This window comes from Acomys russatus, chromosome 12 (assembly GCF_903995435.1).
Source record: "Acomys russatus chromosome 12, mAcoRus1.1, whole genome shotgun sequence".
Taxonomy (NCBI): Eukaryota; Metazoa; Chordata; class Mammalia; order Rodentia; family Muridae; genus Acomys; species Acomys russatus.
In genome coordinates this window covers 54,565,771-54,577,506 of record NC_067148.1, presented here as the reverse complement: position 1 = coordinate 54,577,506, position 11,736 = coordinate 54,565,771, and the positions used below count along the sequence as shown (strand labels likewise).

Genomic DNA, 11,736 nt, shown 5'->3' with positions numbered 1-11,736 from the left:
GTTTGCCAGAAATATAGCTTTGTATATTCCACCATGGGGTACTTGCTTGGCACGTGTAAGGTCAGTTCCCTGTGTACAAATGTAGTGTAGGAAGAACAGTCTTTCCCCAGCACCCTAGACTCTCTCAACTTCGTTTCCTGTCACACATATCCAAGTCAATGTTATATTCCGATAGCAGCAGAGTGCTTCCCTATTACTCATACTGAAAATCTTGCTGTTAGAACAGGGAAGAAAATAACCTGATTAGTTTTTTAAAATGAAGGTTTATGTCCCTGTCGAGTCTACAAGTCACGTCAGAATTTTCAGCTTGCTCCTGACAGGACAGTCTTCAGGTACTAACGGATACTGAAGGAGGCCACAGTTAACGATGAAGGGGAGGACGGTTTCCTGTGGAGTATGTAACTTCTTGAGCGGTTACGGCACTACGGTTGCAGGCTAACCGCTGTAGATAAAAAGCCTTTAGGAGGAAGTCTGAGTACAAGCTATTACCGAGATGGTAACATTTCCTCACACCCTACAAGACTCAGTACCACATGGATAAGTGTCGTGAAACTGCTGTTCAAAAAGGTCACGGGGTTTCGTGGCTAGAACCCGACGTAATGCCGCGCGCGTTCTCTGCAACCAGTGCTCGCTGCAGTGCTAAGGGGACTGGGTGCGCCCGGCTGGGAAGCCGCTCTGGGGGTGCTCAGCGGCTCGCACGCGCAGCCCGGACCCGCCCCACAGCGGCGATGCCCTCCTGCCGGCCGGCGCGACCGCCGCTAACAAACCCTCCCGGTCTCCAGCTGGTCCTGCCGTCCCAACTCAAACCCTGCAAAAATAAGAGCGTTTCCTTCGCCGGGCGCCGGCACCAACGCCGCCTCTTGTACATCCCGGATGGTGGCGGCGGTGGCGCCCGAGGAAAAAGCCCTGGCTCGCCGGCGAGGGCGGCCTCCGACTCCCACGCGGCTCGCTCCGCTCCGCGGGCGCGGCCGGCCCCGGAGGCCCAGGACTTCCGGCCCCCTCCGCTCCGCTCTGCGCCCCAGGGACGCAAGCCGCCACCGCCGGGGCGCCCCGCTCCTCTCTGAGCCCAGGGCCGGGCGCGTCGGGGGCGGGGCACGGCGGTCACGCCGCCCGTCCCGTGCCTGCGGGAGTCACGTGTCCGCCGGGGTCACGTGGTCGCGCCGCCGCCAATCGCGGAGAACGCTGTCCGGGAGCAAGGAGGCTGTGGTGAGAGACCGACCAAGACCGGAGATGTTTTCAAGCCTGGCCCCGGCGGCATTAGGGGCTGTGGCAGCGGCGACCGAGACACCGGCAGCGGCGGCCGCCCGGAGGTCCTCGCTCAGGGGGTGAACCCTTCTGCGCCCGCCGAGCCTCGGGTCCGTGCGGGCCAGGGGGGCGTGGCGACCAGAGGGGAGGAAGGAGGGCGCGGTTTCGAGTCTGTCCCGGGCAGCAGGGAGGAGACCCTCCGTCCTCCGCTCAGTGCCCCGTCTCCTCCCTGGAGCCAGGTAGGGGGTTGCGCCTCTGCCAGCCGCGCCCAGCCGCCACGCGCCGCCCGGCCAGGCTCGGCCCAGCCCGCGGCGTGGCCGTCCGGACCGTGACAGGCCGTTGGTGGCCAACCCCACCCGGCATCCTGACGGGTCGCGGAGCAGGTGGGGTGCCGCCGGGCGACGCTCGGGCGGCGGCTGGCGCGAGCGCCCTGGCCGCCGCTTACCGGAACATGGCGCGGCCGGGAGGGCGCCGCCAGCGCACCGGGACGGACGGCATCGCGGGGGCGCGCCCTGCCGCCGCGCGCTCCCGGTGCCAGCCGCGCTGCGTGCGCGTTTGTCGGAGACTCGGTGCGGGCCGGGGCGTAGGAGGCGCGATGGTCCCGGGAGAGGTGCGTGAAAGCGAAAGAGCCGCGGCTTGGCGGAGCCAATTCTTGTCCTAAATGCCAGTGCGACCTACCCTTGCGGCGTTGAGCGATCAGGTCTCAGTTTGTGCCAGTTCCTCTTGGAATGATGTTCAGAGACCCCTAGAGTACGTTGGAATCTTAGATCTGATTTTGAAGAGTAATGTGGCATGACGCATCCTTCAGGATCCAAAGCGTTGAATAAACGGCTGTACAAAGAGGTCGCCGAAGCCCAGCTGACAGCTGCTTTAATAATCACAGTGAGAACCGTTGAGGATGGAAGTGAACGGTATTGCACTAGTTGAACACGTAGGGGAAAAACACTTGAATCAGTGTGGTTGCGGGGACTGTAATTTCCTCTGGACAGTCTGTGAACCGGGGTAAAGTATGTTGCAAATCCAGTGATCAGTGACGCTTTGGGATTATCACTAATTCTGTGGTACAGATGAACCTGCGTCCTCAGTCATGTGTTTCTTCTTATTTTAAAATGATCTGAGTCAATTATAAAGGAAGATGAAATAATGGAGCAAGTCATCTGTTCATTAAAAACATATGCCCAAGTAGGCTGTTAAAAATCTTGGTAACTGATCTTTCTCAATTTCTTCAGTCTTTACACAAAGGCTTTCCTGGAGAATAACTCAGAACTGGCAAGATGTGCTCTCTTGGTGCCAAGTGGCTTAAAAGCAGAAATGCATTAGCGTCCCCGATGTGAGGATGAAGACATTACATTACCCTTGAAAACATAAGTATCGCAACATTTAATATTTTAATACATTTGTTTACATGGTAGGTGTGGAGGACCAGCTTCCTAGAGTTGGTCCCAGAGCTCCTGTCAGGCTTGGTGGCACACACTTTTACACTTTGAGCCATCTTAACTTACTTCTATTAAACTTTGGAGAAGGCTTTCACTAGGATTAAAAGCAAAAACTATATAAAACTATGCAATGTTTCTTCTGGATTTGTAGATGCAGAGAGAAAGGTTTTACTCCTTAGGAGTCTTTTATGGTTGATAGAAGCACAGATGAAATTTCTAACGCACTAGGAGATAGCTTGACTCAGGGCAGACTTAGTTGTTCAATGGATGTGTTCTGTTTTAGAGGCTGGCAAAATTTTCTGGAAGGGAAACCGGAGGGTTAAGTGTACTTGTGGATGGAATATTAGAATTAAAAGTTGGGCTGGGCATGGTGGTGTAAGCCTTTAATCCCAGCACTCTGGAGGCAGGGGCAGGAGGATCTCTGAGTTTGAGGCCAGCCTGGTCTACAGAGTGAGTCCAGGACAGCAAAGGCTACACAGAGAAACCATGTCTGGAGGAGGGGGGGTTGAAAAGTTGGAAAACTTTCTCAGTTTTTACCGTTCCCGTGTTTTAAAGTCGTTAACACAGTTTATGGACTAAGAAGAGATGAGACAGTAGCAGGCTCTGTGTATGCATCCTGTGACGTATATTTTGAGGAGGAGTTAAGAGAGCAATAGTGAAAGAATTGTGCTGAAAATGTTTTGCACTCTTATCCAGAAGAAAGATAGTGATTGAACTTTATATGGAGACAGTTGGAGTAAATTGGAAAAGGAGATGCTTTTTAGTGTTGGACGTGGCTTGGTTGGCAGAGTCCTTGCCTACCATGTTGGAGGGCCTGGATGTCATGCCCAGGATTGGATGAGCCAGGCTTGATAGCCCACATCCGCAGTGTCTGTAAACCCAGCACTCAGGAAGCAGACGTGGGAGAATCAGCTCAAGGTTGGATTAGAGAGATGACAGTCTAATTAACGCCTAAGAACGAGGACCTGGGTTTAGGTGCTCAACGACCGTGTAAACGCTAGGAGCTGTGGCAGGCACGTGCCTGTAATTCTGGCTCTGGGGAAGCGGAGGCCCTGGAGCTTGCTGGCCAGCCAGTCTAGCCAGATTGGCAGGCTCCAGGTTCGGTGGAGATCCTGCCTGAAAAAATAAGGTGGAAAGCAATGGAAGATGATTTTGACCAGTGGCCATATATGCATTTACACACATGAATTTGTGAGTAAATGTATAAACAAACTCACCATCACTACCACACGAAGTGTGGGCCACATGGTGAGTTCTAGGCCAGCCGAGATACATCAGATGCCCTTCTTCCTTTACAGAGGCTGTTGAGAAAGTGATTGATAGTTGCTGAAGGTGGTTGGAGAGATGGTAGTCGGGGTATTTGGAAATGATTTATTTATCTATTTATTTTTGGTTTTTGGAAACAGGGTTTCTCAGTGTAATGGCCCTGGCTGCCTTGGAACTCTCTTTGTAGACCAGGCTGGCCTTGAATTCACAGCCTCCACCTGCTTCTGCCTCCAGAGAGCTGGGATTAAAGTTGTGTGCCACCATGCCTTGCCCTACCCAAGCCCTTTTAATGTTTTCTTTCCAGACTGGGTCTTGTTAAATTGACTATTCAGACATGCTTTCCATCCTCCCTGTCTCAGCCTCCCAAGTAGCTCAGATTATAGGCCTGCGCCAGCAGTTCCAGCTCCACCTGAGTAGAGAATTGGTCAGTGAGATTAGTCATCTGCATTCTTGTAAGGGTTTAAACTACTCGCAGCATGTGTGCCTGAGGATGTTGGCGTGCTTCAGTTAAGTGCTTTCCCTCACACTGTGGCAGGCGGCTTCAGAATCACTGCTGACATGTATTCCCATATCTGTGTCACATACAGGGCACCTTAGAAGAGTAGTCTCAGAGCTAGAAGTCACCTCACATTTTCTAGTCCATGTCCCTCACTTCTCAAAGCAAAACGGAAAAGCTTGGTATGAAGGTTCATGACTTAGAGTTTGCCTTAGGGACTTATCTAGAAGTTTCTTGCTGTGAGGTGCTAATTTGTTCTTTATTTAGGAGCAGCTGTATGAAGTAGAAGGAAAATAACCCTGAGCTTTAACTGAGAAGGTCTGGATGTAAGTTCTCTGCCACTTTTTGTTTTGTTCGTTTAGGTTTTTTGGTTTTTGTTGTTGTTTTTTGGTTTTGACAAATTATGTATCATTGAGAATCTTGTGTTTTTCATCTACAGTAATTTCATGGGCCTGTAGAGTGCCTACTTGGCCTGTGTGTGAAGCCTGTTCAGTAGCACTGTCAAGCACCATCACCAAAATAATACTACTAATAATAATTATTAGTATTTTTTCCTGCATAATTTACAAAGTTCGGCAGAACAACTGAGAGTACTATAGAAAGTCCATTTAAACATAAAGTGTGAGGACACTATTAAAGAGTGTAGCTCTCAAAGTCTAACAAGATGTCTCACCCCCTAGTTTTTTGCTTAGCCCTAGCTTTATTGCGTTCTGCACCTGCTATTTTGGGGATTATAATTCCTTGTAGATACATTTTTTTCCCAATCCCCACTTAGTTCTAATCTTAGTAAAGCGGATTATGAACACTCTAAATATTGCCTCAGCCCTCCAGTTTCTCCTGGAGAATATAAAGCTACTTCGCACAGCATTTGAAAACATTCTTGTTATATACTCAGGCATGCATAATTTGTTTCCTTAGCAGACAATGACTTTTTAAAAGCAATAGTGAAAGTATCATAGTAGTGATGTTAATTTGTCTCTTGCTGGTTTCCAGATATGGCATTAACAGGAAATTGGTTTCCTTTATGAACTTGGTTTTAAATAGTTCATGTTTCTTGGCCATCTAGTGGTTCTAAAATCTGTAGAAATGCTGCCTGCCTGTAATCCTAGCATTGAGGAGCCTGAGGTAGAAGGATCACCCCAGATTCTAAGCCAACCTAACCACAGTGTGAGTTAAAGGTCAGGCCTGGGCTAGAGGGAGACCCTGTAAGGATACACAGACTATGTCCTAAGTGTATCTTATCTCCTTGTCTGTCTGGCCTGCCTGTTGCCCTCCTTCCTTCTTCCATTCTTTCTTCTTTTGAGACAGGGTCGTCTTGTGTAGCCCTGGTTGACCTGGAACTCATTCTGTAGACTAGGCAGGCCTTGAACTTACAGAGATCCATCTGTGTCTGCCTTCCTAGTGTTGTTGTGTTTAGTTTTGTTACTATTCTTTTTTTTGTTTTTTTGTTTTTGTTTTTTTTTTGTTTTTCGAGACAGGGTTTCTCTGTGTAGCCTTGGCCATCCTGGACTCACTTTGTAGACCAGGCTGGCCTCGAACTCACAGCGATCCGCCTGCCTCTGCCTCCCGAGTGCTGGGATTAAAGGCATGCGCCACCATGCCCGGCCTTACTATTGTTGTTTTTTAGGAAAGTTTTTTTCTAATGTTTTCATTTGATATTGAAAATTAGTAAGTTAGCCAGGTGGTGGTAGCCCACACTTTTAATCCCAGCACTTGGGAGGTAGAGGCAGGTAGATCTCTGAGTTCAAGGCCAGCCTGGTTTACAGAGTGAGTTCCAGGTCAGCCAAGGCTACACAGAGAAACCCTGTCTGGAACCCCCCCCCCCAAATAAAACAAAATAAAGAAAAGAAAATAATAAATAATAAATTGTTGTTACAGTGTTGCGTAGATTATCAGAGTAACCTTGGAATAAGAAGTATTGGTGATGGGGAACTCGGAGCACATCTGGTCCAGTGATGGGGAGCTTGGGGAGCAGGTCTGGTCCAGTGATGGGGAACTCAGGGAACACATCTGGTCTAGCCATGGGGAACTTGAGGAGCATGTCTGGTCCAGCAATGGGGAACTCGGGGAGCACATCTGATCCAGCTATGGGGAACTCGGGGAGCATGTCTAATCCAGTGATGGGGAATCCAGGGAGCATGTCTGGTCCAGCAATGGGGAACTGGGACTTGTGCAGGTTAGCAAATAGCTTTTCTGATTCCTTACTATTCAGGACTTAAAGCAGCCTGAAAATTAAAAAATTAACTTCAGTCCCTAGAAAGTTAAATTGAAACACAGAAATTCTGTACACAAGGTAAATTATGGGGTAAATTGTAGTGTAGAAGTAATTTGTTTTAAAAAATTCTTAGAATATAGAAATTGTTTTGTTGGCAGCTGCTGGAGAGATGGCCTAGGAGTTAAGAGCAATTCCAGTTTGTCCAGAGGACCTGAGTTCAGTTCCAAACACCAGCATAAGGTAGGTCACAGCCACCTGTGACTTCAGCTCCAGGTAGACAGTTCCCTCTTCTGCTCTCTGTGTGCAGACAGACACACCTTATTTTTTCCGTGGCCAGGCCCCTTAACAGTTTTTTTATTGTACTGAAGTTTATTGAAAATATGTAGTAGTGGTTTACAGTTCTGCTTAAATATGTTTTTGGGCTACAGTTGGCATAGTTATCACAAGTACTAGCAGTAAATACTTTTCCTAACTACTTTATTGAAACAAGTGTGTGCCGTAGTTTTTTCAGATTTTTTGTCCTGTGTGGGAATTTGCCCGTGTTCTGTCTCTCGTCTTCATTGCATTTTATCGTTTGGGCTTTTGAGACCATTTCCCATTGTGTGGTCCAGGCTGACCTGGAGCTTGCGTTGTTGACAGATGGTCCGTGAACTTGGGATGATCCGGGAAAACAGGATTGCACTGCCATAACTAGCTTCTACCTCCTCCTCCTCCTCTTCCTCTTCTTCTTCCTCCTCCTCTTCCTCCTCCTCCTCCTCTCTTCCTCCTCCTCTTTCTCCTCCTTCTTCTAGATTTATTTATTATATACAGTGTTTTTGTCTGCATATATGTCTGCATGCCAAAAGAGGGCACCAGATCCCATTATAGATGGTTGTGAGCCACCATGTGGTTGCTAGGAACTCAGGACCTTTGGAAGAACAGCCAGTGCTCTTAACCTCTGAGCCATCTCTCAAGTCTGTAACTGCTACCTTCTAGTAGAGAGCAAAACTATATGTGGTTGGTCTCTTTTCTGCCTAAAATAGCTATATTAACTCAAGATTTAAAAAAAATAAAATAAAATTGGGGCTGGAGAGATGGCTCAAAGGTTAAAAAGCACTGGCTGCCCTTCCAGAGGTCCTGAGTTCAATTCCCAGCAACCACATGATGGCTCACAACCATCTATAATGTGATCTGATGCCCTCTTCTGGCAGCCAGGTACACATGCAGGTAGAACATTTTATACATAATAAATAAATCCAAAAAAAGAAAAAAAAAGAAAAAAAAAAACAAAGAAAGAAAGAAAGAAAAAAGTAAATAAAATTATAGGAGTTTGCTGGAAGGCAGGCTGGGCAGTTTGTGGCCAGTTTGAGGTCAGCCTCATTCACTATTGAGCTCCAAGCTTGGCCAAGGTTGCGTAGTACTGTCTCCTCCACAAACAAACAAACAAACAAACAAACAAAAAAGTTACAGTGGTTTGTAGCTTGTAAGGCTTGCATCTTATTTCTTTAGATTCACAGCTATGTGAGGCACGAACTTATCCCCATGGTCTAAGATTTATAAAAACGCCATGCATGGAAGAATATGCTGTTTAAGCTCAGTTGAATTGAGAAACTTAGCTTTTTACTAAGTTTTTGTTGTCTTCATGTTATGAAAGGTGAACAAAAGGTGGCTTGGTGGCGTGCATGCTGTTTTACTCATTGTGTCCTTCGTGAGGAAGAGAGAAACTCCTAGATCTTCACTCTCCTGATGTCTGTGCTCTTGCGCTGCAGCTTGCTCTTCAGAATAAATACACACTTAACATAGGGATTTACATGAAGTTACACTTGTGTTAAAATTATATTACCACATTTAGTCTATTTAAGGAAAATACTCATTTTTATTTTCTCCATGGTCCCCGTGTGGTGGTCGGTGAACAACTCTTGGGGTTCAGTCCGTGTAGGTCCCGGGGTGTAACTCAGGTTGGAGGCTTGACTGCAGCTGCCCTTACCCAGCAGCCCGCCCCACTGGCCCTCACCATGTTCTAAGGCTTTAATCTTTGTTGTTGTAGAACCTATTTGACTCCAGCAATATGAATTTGGACATTAGCTAATAGATGGGGAAATAATATTTGTTTGTGAATTAACCCTTCATATCCTTTGGACAATTTTTCTCTTTGTTCCTCCTTACTCAGACTGTTAGCAGTTCTAAGAATTTAATCAAATAACATTCTATCATGTATATTAGAGTTTTTATATTACTGAGTTAACTTGTGCTGTTACTGTAAATAATTATAAAACAGGAAATAGGCTAGCAGTCCTTTAAACCTTTTGTGTAGTCTTCACATGGTAAATGTTAGTAAGTTTCCACATCTTTTATCTTACAAGTCATTTTCCTTTAGAATCATTTTACAGCCCATTTAAAAGCCCTGGAAGAGGCCGGGTGTGGTGGCGCATGCCTTTTAATCCCAGCACTCAAGAGGCAGAGGCAGGCAGATCCCTCTGTGAGTTCAAGGCCAGCCTGGTCTACAAAATGAGTCTAGGTCAGCCAAGGCTACACAGAGAAACACTGTCTTGAAAAGCAAGCTTTGGAAGAAATTGTGACCTATATTACTCCACCTCTAGTTATCAGGGTGATGTCTTTGTTGCTGTGTAGTTTAGGATAAAATGTACTTACTATGTAGCCCAGGCTGGCCCAAATTTATGGTAGTAATCCTGCTTGCAGTCCTGAAATTACAGATGTTAGCTACTACACTGAGTTGCTACCTGTAGCTTTTTTTTCTTTTCCTTTCTTCTTTGTTTGTTTTTTAAACAAAGTTTCTCTGTGTAACCTTGGCTGGAACTCCCATCTGTAGACCAGGTTGGCCTGGAATTCAGAGATCCTCCTGCCTCTGCCTCCCAAGTGCTGGGATTAAAGGTGTGTGCCACCACTGCCTGGATCTATTTATAGCTTTTGTTGTTGTTGTTTAAACCTATAGCTTTTATATATTCTCAGGTTAACAGAAAATAGAATCCTCTGAGCATTTGAAGGAACTCAGTTTCCCACTTGAATGATACGCATTTTGAAGTACTAGTTACTGGTGGAGCATAATTACAAGGACTCTGTAGTTGATAATGCACAGCTTGTATGGAATTCAAATGAAAGATAAATAGAACGCCTATTTTTATTATTATTATTATTATTATTATTATTATTATTATTATTATTATTATTATTATTATTATTATTATTATTATTACGATTTTAATGAAGGCAGGGTCTCACTGTATGGCCTGGAACTTGCTTTGTAGACCAGACGAGCCTTGAACACAGAGATCTATCTTCCTTCCTTTGTCATCTGAGTACTGGGTTATGGCCATGCACCACCGTACCTGACTTACTTTCTTTTTCTTTTTAAGAATTATTTTATGATACTGGAGAGATGGCTCAGAGGTTAAGAGCACTGGTTCCTCTCCTAAAGGTTCCAAGTTCGATTCCCAGCAGCCCATGGTGGCTTATGACCATCTGGCGCCTTCTTGTGGTAGGCAGGCGCACATTCGGGCAGATAACTATATAAATAATAATTTTTTAAAAAGGGGGCGAGAGGGAGGAAGGAAAGGCTGGTCTCTCATCCCTATCTATAGTAGAGATTCAAACGTGTGTATGCATGTATATATGTATGTATGCATTATTTTTTCAAGACAGGGTTTCTCTGTGTAGCCCTTGGCCGCCCTGGAACTCAGTCTGTTGACCAGGCTGGCCTTGAACTCAAGAGTTCCACCTGACTCTGCCTTTGAGTGCTGGGATTAAAGGCATGCGCCACTGCCACAGCTGCCACACCAGGGGCTTTTAAGTCTTAGTTGTTTTGGCCAGAAGAGTTAACAGCAGTAATGCTTCTACTTTTAAGTCAGTTTGCAGTGTGTGTTGCTTTTGGAATATACAGCTATCTTGAGTTATGTAGTCTGTGAGGTAGATTTATGTTGTAGTGGGAGTGAGAGACAGACAGGTGAGGAGCAGATTAGGCCTACAGTAAAGCCCAACCAATTCAACTTTGCTATGATGTCATGGCAGTGACAGTTTTAATCTCCAGTTGAGGTAGTCTTACAGCTAATTACTGGGTCAGGATAGAATGGCCCGGGAAGTAAACTACAAGTGCTTACTGCTCCCCCCCCCCCCCCCCCCCATTGGTTTTTCGAGACAGGGTTTCTCTGTGTAGCCCTGGCTGTTCTGAAACAGCCTGTAGACCAGGCTGACCTCAAACTCAGATAGCTGCCTGCCTCTGTCTCCTGAGTCGTGTGCCACCATGCAGTGCTTACTGGTTCCTTTAACATGGCTGTTGTAAGTCTACTGATGACAGCCCTTCCTAACATCATAACGACCACAGGCAAAGGGAGACCTCCCGATCACTAGCTTGTGCTGGGGCAACAGTGATTATCATAAATGTTGGGGGTCTAATTTTACACTATTTAATATTTTAAAGCTATTCTTTGGCAATTTTGTATCTTGATCATATCTATCCTACCTCGCTATTCACTTATTTACTTCTTTATTTATTTATGGTGCTAGAGATGAGATTTGAACAGAGGGCTTTATGAATGCTAGGCACATCCCCTGATTCTGAGCCACACCTTCATCTCTGCTTTGTGTATGGAGGCCAAAGGAGATTAAAGGTGGACCTTGAGGCAGGTTTTTCTCACTGAAGCTGGAGCTTCTGTGCTGTCTTAGCCTAGCTGACAGGCTGCCACCACCTGAGCCTTTTACTGCTGGGATTGCCAGCATATACTACTGTTGGAATCTTTCTGGAATAGGCAAGCTCTCAGCTACCCATGAGGATGGGAAAAGGGAGTGAACCAAAGTCAGGGTAGCTCCTAAAAGTCCTTGGCCCCGGGTCTAGCTTGCCCTCTCAGTTTATACTATAAAGCCACAAGGTGGGGCAGGCAAGCAAGGATCTCTTACAGAAGCGCACGTGGTGTCCCGGCTTGTTAAGGACATCAACTGACTGATTCAGCTGTTTCTCCAGGTCGTTCTGTTCCAGATGGCACGTGAAGAAGGCCTGCTCAGCAAATGGGCAGTACAAGCAGTGCTTTAAGTCGCTACGCCACGAAACAAGCCAGGAGCCTCGTCCTGCCTCATCCCCTCCTCTC

General features: G+C 46.5%; 1 protein-coding gene across 3 annotated transcripts in view; it reads left to right on the top strand.

Moving 5' to 3' along the window:
• Positions 1-1,157: 1,157 nt before the first annotated feature.
• The window catches only part of Ankrd12 (ankyrin repeat domain 12), a 101,349-nt gene continuing 90,770 nt past the window's right edge, over positions 1,158-11,736 (top strand). For 2 of the 3 annotated variants that reach the window (XM_051154450.1, XM_051154452.1), the window contains exon 1: positions 1,158-1,484. The gene's annotated coding sequence lies outside the window, so the exon portion shown is untranslated. The remainder of the gene's footprint in view (positions 1,485-11,736) is intronic. The other variant, XM_051154451.1, reaches the window with a different exon arrangement.